The sequence below is a fragment of the Anser cygnoides genome, chromosome 5, assembly GCF_040182565.1.
Source record: "Anser cygnoides isolate HZ-2024a breed goose chromosome 5, Taihu_goose_T2T_genome, whole genome shotgun sequence".
Lineage (NCBI taxonomy): Eukaryota > Metazoa > Chordata > Aves > Anseriformes > Anatidae > Anser > Anser cygnoides.
In genome coordinates, this window is record NC_089877.1 from 62,745,457 (window position 1) to 62,760,425 (window position 14,969).

The window sequence follows — 14,969 nt, forward strand, 5'->3', positions numbered from 1 at the left end:
TCAAAATAAAAACAAAACAAGTCGCCCTTTCAAAGGTCTGAAACCAACGAGCAAGTTCCCCAGCCCCAGAACACCACCTGCTTAAAAGATACAGGATACCTGCAAGATGTCTGCTTATCCACTGTAAACAGAAGCTCACCACGACGAATGTTCCTGTCTTAAAGACAGGATCAGATCCTCCTCTGCCTGAGAGGGGAATTTTCATAGTGAAACACCTCGCTTGGTCAGCCGTAACCTGCGTTCCCCTTGTTTGCTTTTGAGATGTGCATTAGTCAGCTTTCTCCTTCACAAATCTGATCGTGCCTCTGCACGATCGTACACTGAAGTCATGTCCTTGAGTCTGTGACATCAGTCTGTTGCCATGGAAATGTACAGGGCAGTCCAAAATTCAGTATTATGGCATCACTGCGGGATCAGGCAGCAGATCAAGCCAACGCCTGGGAGCTGGTTAATGCGGCACAAACAGCTACGACATCACGACCTGAACATTAATGTCTACCTGCGCTTTATCTTAACATTCATAAATAGGCCTAGAAGCCTCTTGTCGAGAAAGATGACCCAGGCTGTCATTAACGTCATGACGAAGAGGCAAGCCCTGATGCCTCAGTAAAGAAGGGCAATGTGTTTCCAAGGATGGCAACGAAGTATGAGGAAAGTTCAGCTCTCAGAATAGAAACTGCCATCTGCTCCTAAGGCAACACCAGAGCTGCCCGGAGAGATCAGCCAGAGAAACAGGGGTGGCCCCCTTGGCACCCTGATCAAGTGCTAGGTTGCGCATGGTCTTTCTGGAAACGACAGCACGGTGTCACAGCGCTGTCACCCTTCTGGAAAAGAAGGCATTACATAAGACACGCTTCTTCAGTTTTGAGCTTTGGCTGCGAAGCAAAGACCGGTTCATCATTAACCCAACCTATAACAAAGTCGTGTATTAGTTAAAAAAGGGTGGTACCTTCACACAGTTGTTATTCCATGTAGTGTTAGACATTACAGTGGTGTAGGTTCCTTGCACACTCACGAGAAAGGCATTTCTGAAGAGCAAAAGGGAAGGAAAAAGGAAATTAGTTACAAGTTAATGGTGTTACAACGACTAACCAGCCCTTGAAACCAAAACGATCCACCAGCCTGATGCATAACAAACGCCAGCCAAGGAACACCGCTCCTTTACCCCACGCAAAGGGCACCCGGGAACAATCAGTACACTGCTGACACCCAGAACACCTCCAATTCACGGGAATCTTCGGTGTCGACTGAGCCAGTACACCCCAAAAGAGCCCAGTGATGACTGTCGAAGGCGGCCACCCTGCCGCAAGGACAGGTCCCACCGCCAGGCTGGGAAAATGCTGCTTTGGCGTCATGCGACCCAGGCTGCAGGGATAGCAAGGAGGAGCAGGCAGCAGCCACGCCAGTCCCCTGCCTTTACCTGTTCCTCCTTTCGCATCGAGCACCCTCGTGTAGGGGGCTGGGTGCTGGTTTCCAGAGCCTTCCCCGACACCCAATCCCCAAGGCCCCGCACCCCGCTCGCTCCTGCGTGCTCGGGCTGCGTGTAAACGCGGCCACTCCCCGTGCACCCGACCGGTTTCAGTTCGCCTCCTTCCGCTTTCTCTTATTTATCCGCAGGTCTTCGGTAACTCACCCAACACTTCCTCCTGCAAAGCTGACCTCCATCCTTCCTATAACCCCAGACGCACCCACGATTTCTTAACAGGGCCATTAGCGAGCTGCAGGCACCGCAGGGAACGCTGCTGCGTGTTCTCGGCGCGGACGTAAGCCTCGCTCCTAACCCCTCCGCCCAGCTCCCTGGTTATAATTACCCCATGCCGTGTTATCTAACACCAAACACGAGCCTCGGGGCCGGGAACCATTGTTTATTTGTCTCCGCCATGCCACACACCCCGGTGGTGTTGTATAAATAAATTCCACAACCTGTCGGAGCGCGAGCCCGAGCTTGATTCAGAGCCGAGCTTGATTCAGAGCCGAGCTTGAGCAGTTTCCGAAGGGCTGGTGCAAACACCTTCACTCGGTCCCTGCTCGCTTGAGCAATACCGACTTATGCAACCAGCCACCGCGGGCAGCTCCGGAGCCGAGCACCACGACAGCCGATTGCTGCTGCGGACCACAACTGCGGAAAAAGCAGCGCGTAAATCCCTCCTTTGCTTTTAAAAAACAAAGGAATTGCGAATTATAAAGGGGGAAAAAAAGCAGACGAGAGGCACGCAGCTGTCGGCGCGAGGACCTGCGAACGGAAAGGTCCGCGTGCCGGTGCCATCTCTCGGCCACCAAAGCAGCCAGGCTTACCCCAGCCTCAGCCCTTGCGCCCCGGCTCCAAGGCTGTAGGGCCGCAGGAGTTTCCTGAGGCAACCTGAAGCCAAGCGGATTTCGGAGGAAAATAAAGCCAGCAGGCTTCATCTCCATGGAGCTCCTGCAACATAACATCGGCTCCGCGAGCTTCTCGGGGCAGAAGTCCTTCTTATTAACTACCTAGTAAATTCAGATTAAAGTCGGCCAGCTTCTCCCTTCCCCCTGCACAAAGATCAGCTGCACGCCGGTGGGAGCCACCCTACACTGCTGCCCAGCGGAGGGGCGATCGCACCCCGAAGGCGGACACTAGAGAGGAAGGAAAGGCTGAGGGCACCTTTCAACCACAAAGAGGGAAATAAGGGGCAGAGATCCAAGCTTCGACAGCTGCCACTGGAAGCGTGGTTAACAAAATTTGAGAAGCGGAGCACGGGGAAGGCAACTTTCTACCTACGTTACCCTCAGGGCAGCGTGGCCAACATGAGGAAATGTCATTGCAGTCCATCCTCAAGCTTCTTTTCCCTACAAAGGAAAGGCCATAGACACCTCCGAGAAGGCAGCCACACTCGTGCTCTCACACAAGGTTCGCGTGGCCCACAACCTTCTCCTGAAGAAACCACAGCCAAGAACAACTTGGGCTAACGTCCCCAACGGGCTGCTTCCAGAGAGCACCCCAGGCCTGAAACTCATTTTGGCTTAGCCAATGCTACCTGCCAGACTCGTGTCCCCGCAAGACCAGTGGCTCGAAGTGAATGCAGACAAGCGATCAGCTACAGATTTCCAAAGGAATACGTTCTTTTTTTCACCCCCACAGAAACAAATGCCTCCTTAAAAAAGGTGATGCTGTTGGTCTCACTAAGAGACCCGTATTGTTCTTAGCAAAGCACGGATCCACTCCAGCCCGCTGCGTACACGCCAGTTCGCAAAGCACGTGGGGGTCTTTCTCCCTGAAAGCCACTCAATAAACACAAGGCTTGACTGACAGGCCTCGGACTGTAATCCTTTGAAACCCCCCACCGCTTCACCTCCTGCTATTCCTGAGCTTGGAGCTGCACCCGGATCCGTGCGGAGCTGTTCTACAAGATCAGCCCAGCAGCCGAGCTACAACCAGCACAACGCAGCCCAAACTTACAAAAACTATCAACGTGAAAAAGCACATTACATTTCCCTTTCCCGAGACATTTCAAACATCATCGGGTATCCGTCCTAGCGCGTTAGCATCCTCCCATCACCCTGCCCTGAGTTCCCATGCTTACAGCAAGGAGCAGCCAAGAGCGCTCCGCCTCGAGTCCAGGCACGGCGTGCAAGCACAGACCCCCCTTTGGGGCAGTGACAGTCGAGTCAAAAATCAGAGACCAAGAATTGCGCCCGGCTCAGGCTGCACACAGTCAGCTGTCTCTTTAGGAACAGATCAGATTTAACAGCTCCGCGGCAGCCCAAAAATAAAACGTTACCCAGACAAGAGTTTAAGCACTGCCCACTCCTGCGCCGTGCAAAACCCAGGCGCTCGTCTGCGGTGCTCCCGTGGCCTTAAGCAACTTCTCCAAAATCACCGTCTTCCAGAAACGTCAGTTCCGGCAAGGTGTTTTATCAGGACTCAAGCTGATGCGCACACACACACTTTTATCCTGCTTCAAAGACAAGAAGCCCCCCTCTGAAGCTTTGCCCGGTAATTTTTTTGCATCACTTGGGTTGCGTCTCAGGGCACTCCTGCTCCCGGAGCTGGCCCAAGGCGATGCAGGCACAAGCTGCCCACTCAGGCTCCGGCCCTGGAGCAGCAGACTGTTGCTTCAGGACCTAGGATATTCAGGACCTAATGCAGAGGGAGAAACTAATTAACAGGCATCTCTCTGGAAAGCAAATATAAACCAAATGTTCTCTATCTAAGCCCTTTGGGACATCCAGCATCAGTGCTAAACACCTTCACCTGGCAAAGCTCTGGGAGAATGCTCAGTTGAAGCTGCCAGGTAAAGGAGAGCAGCGTTTTAGGGTATTTGTGCTACAAAACGCTGCAGGGACGCCTCTGAAACGCGCAAAGCCCAGAGAAGCATCGCGACAGCTGCAAAAAAAACTTTGCCCTGGCTAACATTCGCGTAACGAAATTACAGTTTCACTCCAGGGAAAAAGGAAAGAGCACTTAAGTTTTGTTTAGATTAGAGTGCTGCGAGCCACACCACTTATCTGCTATCAGAGCAGACTGCAGGGCTGCTCCGATGGTAATTCGGTAATGAGGTAACTGCAGTTGGAAGGTATGCAATTAGGTCCATCTCCTCCTCCTCCCTCCCCCTAGAAAGCAAGCAAGCAGACGTTATCGCATCTCCCTCCAGCTCTGCTACCCTCGCCACTTAAAATACCTACAAAGGAGAGCTGTCACAAGCCAGGCTTAGCCCCAGCAGACCAAGGAAGGCACACTCAGCATCTCCCCAGAAGTAAGCACTGCTTCCCGGGATGTGTTCTCAAGCACCCACACACTTATTAAGGTTAACGTGCCTGCTGCTCCAGTAAAGGCACCGGTAAAAGGAAAAAGGACTGCTGTTCCTACCGGCCTTTAACCTGGAGCGTCCTCACCAACCCTCCTGGGTGAGCTAAACCTGCTGAAGCTTTACTGAGCCCAGCCTGAAAGTGCTGGCTCGTTTTACCCAAACGATTTGCACCCTGTCTTACCTTAGAGAGCTGCCCTTTGCAGGCGGTTCCTTCCACAGCTGAGGCTTATGTATGGGAAACGTCAGAGGCCCCAGACATCCCAAAGCCAAACTGCAACTCCCAGTAACCCTCTGCTTCCACTCCGCGATTCTGATAAAGTTTATTCATGCTCTAAAGCTCATCCCTCCTCCCCCCCACCCCAGTGATACCAGCTGGCCGAATTAAATATCTGACCTCCCCCAGCTGGCTTTGACTCCCCAGCAAAGTTCTCCTATCTGTGACCACCAACTTCTACCCTATTGTTTGTTTTTTTTTTTTTTTTTACAAAGCAACTCCTTTCTGGTGTGCTCAGACCTCAGTAACACAAGGAAAGGCTCAAGAGATGGGGAATTCCCCCGCCCCTAAAAATTAAAATAATGATAATTAGAAAACCAAACTTATAACCAATATTAGCATAAGCAGCAACATCTGTGAACTTTCTCTGTCTGGCTCCTCTACAGATGCAACGATTTCGCAGCCAGATTAAGTTCCTAGACGTTTTTTTTTATAACAAGTTCTTCCAAATTTCTTAGAAATACGTTCCCCGAAGACGAAAGCACCATCCCAACAGGACACTGTTCGGTGCCTTCACTTCTTCAGATGCATTCAGCCTGGGGATGAAGCTGTATTTAAGTTAACTCCACGACATGAATACCCAAACCTTTCCTCTACGGCCACATACTGATTCGAAAGAGAAAAAGGTAGGGGAAACAAACTTTTAGGGTAAGAACAGCATGCAAAATTCAGCAGAGTTACAGAGGTATGTAAACTAGTCCTATTTATCTTACAACTCACCCTGAAGCCTACAGCTGACGTATCACCGGACACCGCTTGAACAATGGCGTAAGCTGTTCGGGCACAGCAAACCCGTCATTAGGAGAACTGGTTGAGTCTCCTGCCAGGGACATCTCGTGCATCATCAGCGAGGGAGCGTGTCTCATCGCTCGAACCACTCCGGGCTCCCATTCACAGGCCTGCAGTGGTGTGTTAAAAGAGAACTCCCCGTAACCGACATCAAAGCCACGTCCCCAGCTTCTTCTGCTGAGACACCGATTTAAAGCGAGTTATTCTACGTTTTAATATGACTACATCTGCAGCCCGACTGCTGCTAAAAAAAACGCGTAAGCGCTCTAAGAGAAATATGCTCACGCGTGTTTGGTTTTTTCCTTAATGCCAAAGATGGATTGAGCGCTATCAGTGATCCTCCAAAAGCCAGAATTTCCAAAGGGGCGGCAGATTTACTTAGATCTCTGGTGCATAAGCAAGCACTCTTTGCTTTACTTCATTCACGTGTTATACTAAGATGGAGCTACCTCATTTTAAAAAAAATGACAGGAGCGTGCCACCCTCCTTTAGGAAGGAAGTTAAATTTAAAAAAGGAAAAATGAGAAAACAACGGTCTGTCCCACGTTTCACAGTAAGCTCCAATGCCCCGATGGTTGAAGAGAGGTCTAGAAATCCACTTGCAAGGTAGAGACTTGCCTTAAAGGATTTTTAGGGTTCACTTACTGACTCCCTAACGTCTCCCTTGAGCTACCACTAGCTCACATGCAGTGGTCAGCAGAGGATTGCCTGGACCTGCAGCTCAGGGCGCTTCCCCAGGCAGGGGGCACGTGCTGGCGGTCAAAGACAAATGCAGGAGAAAATCCCAGCTACCGGAAGGAGAGCAGACCAAAAGCTGGACAGGCCAGCTAAAGAGGGCAAGAGCAGCTTTGTACATGTGTTTCCAGGGAGCTTCTCTCAGCCTCAGAGCCAGGAGGGGAGGAAGCACAAGAGGTGCCTGTTTGAAGACGTAAACACCCGAGGACCGCAGTCACAGCAAGAGTTTTCCAGCGTCACGATGGAAAGGATCTTTACCCTTTGCAATAAGGACTTAGTTAAGGCAAAGCTCAGAACAAAGGCCTGAACTAAGAGCTTTATAAGTCAAAAGGGAGCTGGGTTGCCTCTAGAAGGCCACACAGCAGCAGCAACCGAGCTGGGGAGCTCAAACCCTGGTTCAACACCAGCAACCGTCGCTCGATCCGTACCAAGTCCTGGTTCAACCCAGTATCCAGACCCTTTTTAAAATATAGCCTCGAGTAGGACACGTTGCAGAAAGCCAAACCACAAGCTATTCTTTGAAGTTTAGCTACAACAGAAAATTGTTTCACCTACCCAGATGCAGAGGGATAGCTGCCTCCTTTGCCTTTGATGCTACAAGAACTTTTGGAAGTGGTAAGCCGCCCAAGAAGGCCTCCAAATCGCTTGCTGGGCTGGACAGCAGCAACACCCCAGCCTACAACGCACACAAACGAAATTATGCTGGGTCTAAACTTGAAAAAAAAGAAAAAGAAAAAACCTTCTCAGTGATGTTAGCATGCAGAGAAAATAATAGCATGTACAAAGAAATCTCCAGAGCGACTTATGAACAAGATTTTACTCTGGCTTTCTGCCAGTTCGAGAGGAATTAAAGAGCCCAGCGATATAACTCTGCTCATCCCAGGGAAGAAACCGCATTCTTCAGTGATCGACAGAACAGGAGGGAGGAGGAAAGAGGGACAAAGACCCGGCACTGAAACTTCACGTAGCGAAATGGGAAGCTTCCTGAGGTCCTGGGACAGAAAGCAGGCTAACGCCATAGTGCAGGGGGAATAACTCGAATTTTAAAGTGAATTCAGTCCAGTGCGTCCAGGAGGACATGAGCCAGTCCGTAACAGCAGACCACTAAAGCTGACAGTATTTCCTAGTGTAAAATCCAATCACTTTAATATTTTGCAGATTATAGGCAGCCCCGATTAGCTTCTAGCAAAACCAACCAAAAGAGGAAGTCACAGGAACAAAAGCAAATCAAGTAGAAAAGGTGCCAAACACCTTGCGAAGAAGAAAGATTTGCCCAAAACAGCCTTTTAGTAACAGAGGACATTTAGTAACCATCTGTAACGATGGCTTTATATCCAAACTCTTTGTAGCTTCAAAATTCATACCAGGAAACCAGCTTTTAGGACCAGAACTGAGATGCCCTCATTCCCCCAAGGTTACTTTTTGAAAACCTATCAACACCTACAACACATCAAGTGCTCTTCACACGCTGCAGAACAGCGACTGAAGCCTCCCTTTTAATTTTATTGTTATAGCATTCGTTTTAAGACAATTCAACTTCAGCTTTTTTTTTTTTTTTACTCGAACAAGAGCAGGAATTCTGCGTTAGATCCCAGGTTGAAAGTTACTGGGAATGGCAGTAAGCTGCTGTTACATGTGTAAGTCATCGCAAAGAGGAAAAAAAAAAACAGATATTGGAGCTCACTAAATCAAAGCTTGTAAAACACCAAAAAAAAAAACCACCACAAGATGAGCTCGAAGTAGCTTGGAGTTGCTAGGGATGTTTAAAGTTAATAAGATCCTAAGTTAAATGGCTGCCACTTCGGTTTGCCAAAAAAATATGCAAATTTCCAAAGTTCATACATAGTAATTAGCACAGCAATAAGCAGGTCCCAGCTAAGCGATGAAGTCAGCCTCGCTCCTATCTCTCCAGCAGATGGAATTAGCTGCGTGTGAAGTTATTTTTGCAATTGGAGATTAAACATATTATCCTGCATATCAATGCTGCAAGTACAGCACCCGATAATGGGATCGGAAACCTTGGTGTCAGAAATCTGCAAAAACCAACCCGAGTATTTCTTTTCCATCGTTCTGGACATGGAACTAAAGAGGCCGGGGGAGCGCAGATTTAAGACGTCATTTTTCAAGCCAGCTGTTTATCTACCAACAATTTAGCTGAAACAAGCTGTCTCGGCAAAATACATCACTGGTAACAGTCCAAACAGGTTTCTCCGAAGAAAAATGTCTGCTCTGACTAAAAATGCATCCTCTTGATATGCTAATCGACAGAGCCCAAACGAAGAGGTATCCGAACTGCAAGCTCAAAGAACGTGCTTGAACAGAAAAGTCTCTAGTTTTTGCCCATTAGTTCTCCAAAACCTGGTTCTGAGGCATATCTGTCATACAGTGCATATCACACAGAGTAATGCACAAATCCAGACCTTCCGTTCTTCCTGATTTGTCCCTTCAAGCTTAAATACAACCTTCTCCTAAGCAGGCAATTCGCAAGCTCCCTGCAGCAGCGCGCCGAAGGACGCTGAACCGCGCGTGCCCTTGACCAAGATACTCAACCTGCGTTCTACATTCCCAATTTAATTTCTCCCAGCGCACGAGCCCGCAGCTGCCCCAGTACAGCAAGTCCTCTCAAAGACACCGAAAGACCCAGCAACTTTTCCCAGCGCTGGGCCGAACGAGCCCTGGCGCTTATAGGGGGCAGTCCCTGCGATGCGCGGGGGCCGCCCGCCCAGGAGCACCCAGGACGAGCGGACACATCTCGAGGTCAACCCTAAACGCAGTTCTAAGAAGTGATGGGGAAGCCTCTTGTTTTGCATCAGAGGCACCAGCTTCCGAACGGAAAGGACGGTGCTAAAGGACGCCGCGAGTCCCGATACATTCACGCTGCTTTGCAGCTCCAGAATAGGTTTCCAGAACCTTTGCGTGCTGCCAGAAGAACCCCAAAGCTCCACATGTTGAAAGGGACACAGAGGGGAGAAAGGAAAGCCTAAATCCAAGTCATTTACAAGGCAAACGTGCGACACACTGGATACACATACTATTAACCATAATTGTGCAACGTTCAACGTCTATGTTCTGAAAGCAGTAGGCGACCCCGCCTGAAACAAAGCGAGAATTCTCCCACAAACACACTTCGGTGGCCAAATGCAACACTGCATGCAAGTAAGAAAGCAAGCACTCACACCTACCGTGGGTTTTGGGGTGTCCCCCTCCCTTCTCAACTAGGGAGTCTCATTTATCTCAAAGCAATCAAAAGAAAACACTTCGACTTTAAAAGTGAGAAAAGCTGCAGAAGTGAAAGCCGCACCTGGCACAAACAAATAATATTTGAGAAATAAAGAGGAGATTCTCCACTTTAGGGGAAAGGATAAAAACACTTCTGAATAATTTACTTTGCATAGCCCAGTTCCTGCCAAAACAGTTCCATAAATCCCATGGTAGTTCAGATAATTTCCATTCTTAAAACTGAAAAAGCTAGATTGAACATTAGCAACATTAATTGTGTGATATGACCTGAATGATGCAAGAACAAGTAGCTAAGTGAACCACAACATCTGCTGAATTTTTAATCACTAGTTGTTTTTGCTGCGAGGCAGAAGAACGTTGTATATTAGCTCCCAAGCACTGTAAAGAATGGCACATTAGGACACCAAGATTTCAACTGGCAGAAATTCAGCCTCCCTGCTACCGAAATGCCAGTGCTCTGCTGTGAACTGCAGACGTCGCAGCTTCTGAAGCAGGTTTTTTTTTAACCGTATGGAAAAGAACACTATTTTCTGCACCCCAAGGTAAGAGTCAGCCATTGCTGAATAATTAAAAAAAATTAAATTTTCTTAACAGCCATTTACATGTCCCTCTGTAGTCTATTTTTACCCCAGGAACATTATTAGGCAGTCACGCAGCTGCCCAGCAGCAACCCTTTATGAAAGAGGTAGTTGAACCTCGGGTGTGTAGGAAGGCGATCCACGTAAACACTCACCTTGCCTCTGTACTGCAACAGGAGGTGCAATTGCAACGAGTCTCGGCATCCTTGAGCTATATTTAGTCCATCTGCCTCCGACACCCATTGCACTGACACTGCAGAAACCCAGGTTTCACCGTGTACTGGCTAACTAACTACCACAGATGCGAGCTGCACGAGACCACCCTACAACAACGCCAATCCTGCTGTGCTTTCACTGCTTTTGATGCCCAAAGCGGCGAGATAAAAACCAACCACCACTCCTACGTGGTGCATCTCCAGTTACGCTACAGGCGTAAGACTGCAACAGCAGGATTAGCAAGTGATACAGCAGATTTTCTACAAGAAGGGAGAAAAAAATATATCATCATGATCATTATTTGGGGAATAAACACATCCTAATTCCTCGACTATATCCAGAATCTACACGATGGGCAGTTATCCTGATTCACTTGGGTGGGAGGTGGGAATTCACTTGGGGGGGGAAAGACATTTTTAAAGAGAACAATATTCACCCATTAAACACAAATTTTCAAGTCTGTCACACAGACTTGAATAGATTCTAACTTTACTAAGTTAATAGAGCCAATATAGCTTAGGAAACAAGACCAGTAAAACGTGGTACAAATAAAAACGCAGCAGCCACATATACCAAAGCAACATTCCTGCGCCTCCTTCCCTGAGCTTACAAAACCAGGCAGCAGATCTCTAACCAGCCACTTTCGCTGGACTAAAACCTCCTTCAAAGCTTAAATGTACATCTAGTATTAGATCCAAACAATCCATAAGGGACAAAAAAGCAAGAGATTGGGTCAAGAGATATGTGTTCTTCCAACGCTACGTCATCTTTAACGACAGCCTTAGTACCAGTCCTGTGTTTTCCTTCTAGGTTCAGCTATAAGGAGTGAAAGAAAAACTGCCCCTTTCACTACAAGCAGGTATCAAACCTGCACTGCCCTGATGGGCAAAAGGAAGAGCCGAAAAGACACCACAGAAATGCTGAAACACACAATATCTGAGGGTAGTAAAGCAACTGATGCTTGAGGATTACACTGAATCGCTTGTTTTGTTAAGCTACAGGGTGTCAAGAAACTAAAATAACACATTACGCTGAAGACGTGGATTCCTGGAACCTCACGAGACGGTCAGCAGGCAGGTAGTATCCTGGGCCTACTACACCGTGTCGAGCTTCACAGCACCAGAAGTCAACCAGGCACCTCCGTAGCCCAAAACCTTCCTGGCACGGGAGCTACAGGCAAGTCCCTGCGCACGCAGGCTCTGGCTGTGAGCTGGTACTCGAGCGGGCCGGAGAGCTCACAGTCCAGCACCGTGGTACGCACCTGCAGCACGCTGTGGGACGAGCTTCCAGCTTTAAGGGGCATGCAAAGGTGTTTTATGCGCCTGTAAGAAAATTAGTGGCAGCTCAGCGCTCGACAAGTCACTCACGCACGTTCACGATCCTTATCTAAATGGAGTGACGATTTTGAAGAGCATTTAGAGCAAGGGAAACATATAAAGCTTCCTCTTCAGCCTCTGCTTGTTCTCCAATTAAATATGAAAGAGACAACTTAGTCACACAGAGCGTGCAAGATGATTTTAAGACACTGGTATTAAATCAAATCCCACAACTTTTCACACCTATTAAAACGGGACCTTGTCATTTAAAGGGGAGATTTTGATCAGCGCGATGCAATTAACAGACACTGCCTTTGTTACCAGCCTGCTCTTGATGAAGCACAGACTCCCTGACATTCCATCTCTTCCCCTCAAAGGCGCTGTGCTACAGCAAATTTATGGTTTTACCATGTAAGAGGAGAATTTGGGCATATTACCTTCAAAACCAGTCAATAAGGCTCTTTCACTCAGGCGCAGGGAAGGCGGGCGGCTGCTGGAAAGCAATACAGGGCACTCCCTTTCCCCTCCCCTCAGGACCAAAAACGCTGCATTCAAAACACTCCCATCCCCTGCAGCAAGGGATTAGCCATTTATTAAAAAGGAATCAAAACACTGTAAAAAAAAAAAAAAAAAAAAGGCTTCCAGTTAAGATTTCAAGTGCAAAAAGCAACTCTGGTGCAGCTGGAGTCGCATGAGGAATTCTACTGCTCACCAAAGAACAAGTTGCTCAAACGTATGCAGGATGTCATTTGTCCGACTGTGCTGTTCACATCGCTCAAAAGGAGCACAGAAATAGATTTATTTAATTTTTTTTTTTTCCAAGTGAGTCATTTTGCTGCCACCGCATTAGGCACTAACAACATTAACAACCTACAGGCATTTACGATTCCGACTTTGGACCTCCAAAACAGCTGCCTACCTCCACTTCTGTTTTTTTTTTGGCTCTTCTCTAAGGGGTGACAGACAATCATAAAGGCCGATTATGTAAAACCTTTCATCCGAGCAAACACGAAGCCCTACGCAAACCCTCATTAAGGGCTCGCAACTCCTCGAGCCTACCCCCGCGAGCTCGCCAGTTCAAAGCCGGCTCGCCTATCTCCAGAGCCACCAAAACTGGATACCGAGAGTAGCCTAACCCCGATAGCATGCAGCACGGCAGGGTTAACCACTCGGGTATTTACGCAGCTTCACGGGCGGGTTTTACAGCCCGCGCCGAACCCGGAGCTCCCGTGGCCGTGCTGCCAGCCGCATCCACGCCGGTTATTCCCGAGCGGCGATGCCTACGGACGCTGGTGCACCTCGCAGGACAAGGCGCTATCCCCGCATTTTGTGCTGATGCAAGGTGATTTTTATTTTTTTTTATTCCAACTGGAAGCAGGTCAGCCACCTCGGTTTAGCGAAGGAATCAAAAGCTACGCTCGCTGCTTCAAGCGAGGCCTTGGAGGAAGTAATTTTGAGAAGAAATCACTTCCACGGCGACTGTACTTTTAACCTTTCCTTCGCTCCTTGCACCACTCCCACGTGCAGGCGTTGTTGGAGGCACCACCCGCAGCACCTAGCGCTGCTTAAAGCCGTATTTTTGGGCCACTTCTGCATTTGGAGAGACCGACACGACCCGTTCTCCGCAGGGCCAGCGGGCGCAGGAGAGCACCGGGGGTGGCGGCAGCGCTCTGCCCACGGGCTGAGGAGCCAGGAGCCGGTCTCGGCCACCCGTGGAGCAGCCACCCAGGCCGGGGCAGCCCCGTGAAACGGCCGGGGAACGGCAGCGACCCCGCGGAGCCCACGGGCGGCCCTACCCCGGGGCTGCCGCCCTGTCAAAGCCGACGGGCGGGAAGGCCACGGGGAGCGCTGCCAGGGGAAGGGGGCAGCGCACCCAGCACCCCCCTCCCCGGCCGCGGAGCGAGGCTCCCGAGGGAGAAAATAACCCCGAGGAAACCGAGAGGGCGCCTCGACCCGGAGGGAACCGGCCCTGGAGGCGCCCTCCGCCGCGCAGCCCCGGCCCGGCGGGCAGCCAGCGGCCCCTCGGCGGCCCCCGCAGCCGCCATGGCCGGCCGGGAGAGCTGGGCGGTGCGTGCGGGGCCTCCCTGCCGGCCTCCAACCCACCCACCCGGCCCGAGAAGCCTACCCGGAGCGGGGCTGCCGAGCTCCGGCGGGGACGAGGAGGGGGCGTCCCGGCGGCGAGCTGCGCGGAGCCGCCAGCCCGGGCTCGGCGCGGCCGGATCCCCCCCCCCCTCTCCTCCTCCTCCTCCTCCTCCTCCGCCTCCCCAACCTCCTTGCACCGAGCAGCCGCGACGGGAGGAGCCGGGCCGGCCCAGCTCCAATCCCTGCCCGGGGCGGAGCGGGGAGGGACGGGGACCGGGAGCGGGGACGGGCCTCGGTTCGCCGGGGAGGGACGGGGAAGCGCCGCCCGCCCCCCGCGCCGTGCCAGGCACCGGCCGCCCCGCCGCGCCAGGCAGCGCCGGGAGGGCGCCGGGGACCCTCCCCGGGGCCCCCGAGCCCTCCTCAGAGCCTCCGAGCCCTCCTCAGAGCCTCGGAGCTTCGCCTCAGAGCAAGGGCCAGGGGTCCTGGCTGGCTTCTCCCCAGCGCCGTGCCCCGAGGTTTGAGGCCCGGGGTGTTTCAAGGTGGCCCCCTCGTTCGCCCTGGGGTGCTGAGGTTTGGGGTTTAACGCCGCTGTGGTGGGTGCTGTGAGATGTCCGCCAACATGGCACTGAAAGCAGCTGCTTCGTAGCACTGACAGATTCATAGCTCTACTGCAGTGATAACCGACTAAAAAATACACAGGCCTCCACTGGCGACCGAAGGATCTTGTTTGGTAGACCTTCTGGCTTTACAATCTACTTAAGTCCCAGCTGACGGGCAAAAGGAGTTGCTGGGATGTTACTGGGTTTACTGGAAGCATTTCTAAGGGGTTCATCCTTCAGGAGGTGTTCTGGGACCGATACTGGAACACCCGCCTCCCCAGCACAGCACCAGCTTTGTCAGCTGGCTTGTTCCACTGGTGTTTCCTCCCCAGCACACTAACTAAATATACTTCGTCATCGTT

The 14,969-nt window shown here is 50.7% G+C and overlaps 1 protein-coding gene across 18 annotated transcripts in view; it reads right to left on the reverse strand.

Moving 5' to 3' along the window:
• FBXO34 (F-box protein 34) overlaps positions 1–14,296 on the reverse strand; it is a 37,657-nt gene extending 23,361 nt beyond the window's left edge. For 6 of the 18 annotated variants that reach the window (XM_048066205.2, XM_048066204.2, XM_048066211.2 and 3 more), the window contains exons 1-3: positions 14,052–14,211; positions 950–1,028; positions 100–824 (exon numbers count right to left, since the gene is read on the reverse strand). The gene's annotated coding sequence lies outside the window, so the exon portion shown is untranslated. Of the gene's footprint in view, positions 1–99; positions 825–949; positions 1,029–1,420; positions 1,602–1,633; positions 3,705–3,749; positions 4,770–14,051 lie in introns of those variants that run through there. The other 12 variants (XM_048066218.2, XM_048066210.2, XM_048066208.2 and 9 more) reach the window with 9 other exon arrangements.
• Between the last annotated feature and the right edge of the window lie 673 nt (positions 14,297–14,969).